Below are 988 nucleotides of genomic sequence, written 5' to 3' on the forward strand. Positions count from 1 at the left end.
AACATGGGTGTTGACTGGTCGACCCATACTCCCATCCTGCCTCTCTCTTTCCCTAGTGGGGAAGGGCTCTGGGGAATCCAAGCTCCGGGACACATTGGTGGGGTTGTCTGTCCAGGGAAGTCTGGTCAGCATCCTGCTAGCATCTGGACCTGGTGGCTGAAAAGAGAGTTAACATACAAAGCCAAACAAATTGTTAACCAATCCTGGACCTAAAGGCTGGAATAGTGAAGAGGAAGAGTTGGGGGGGGGGGGATCCTCCAATTTGTAGATAGCTTAGTAGGCATATTTTAGTTATATTCCAAAGGGCCTGTGGCTATACTAGTTTTTTTGTTTGTTTGTTTGTTTGCTTTTCCGTAAGCCTGAAATCTGATAGGCAGGTGAATCCAAGTTATTGTCTGGGGAGATGATGTCATGGCTGGAAAAGGAACAGAAAGCTGGATCAGGGAAGAGAGTATCTCCCTAGTATGGGAAAGGAATATAAATATTGTTGAATGTAAACCCCATCGATTTGATTTGATCTGGGGCCCATATTCATCTTAGGAGCCTATGTGACTTCTGCATCCTTGCAGATCTGAGCTCACATTGTGTGGTCATGAGTAGGAACATTCCAAACTGCTCCAATATCAACCCATCTTCCTCAGGTGGAACATAGAGTATGTTTCTACACTGCTCTCCTGACACTTTTTCTTTTCCTGCGCCTTGTCTCTGTAATATCTTTACATTCTGCTTCCTTCTGCACCAGAAATCTATAAACAATTAATTTTTCCATATTTAATTCCCCTATATTACTTTTTCCAAGATCAGTTTGCATTGTCTCTTCTCAGAACTCCCTGCTCCAGACGCAATCCCTGTCTTTCCACTTACTCTGACATATCCCAATTTACTGGGCACAGTCCAGACCTTCTAATCCTCATTCCCTCCCTCCAGTTGCCAATTGTCCTAATCCTGCTCCAAACTCCTCCCCATACACCACACAACAGTCCAATGT

The sequence above is a fragment of the Erinaceus europaeus genome, chromosome 10 (assembly GCF_950295315.1).
Source record: "Erinaceus europaeus chromosome 10, mEriEur2.1, whole genome shotgun sequence".
Classification (NCBI taxonomy): domain Eukaryota; kingdom Metazoa; phylum Chordata; class Mammalia; order Eulipotyphla; family Erinaceidae; genus Erinaceus; species Erinaceus europaeus.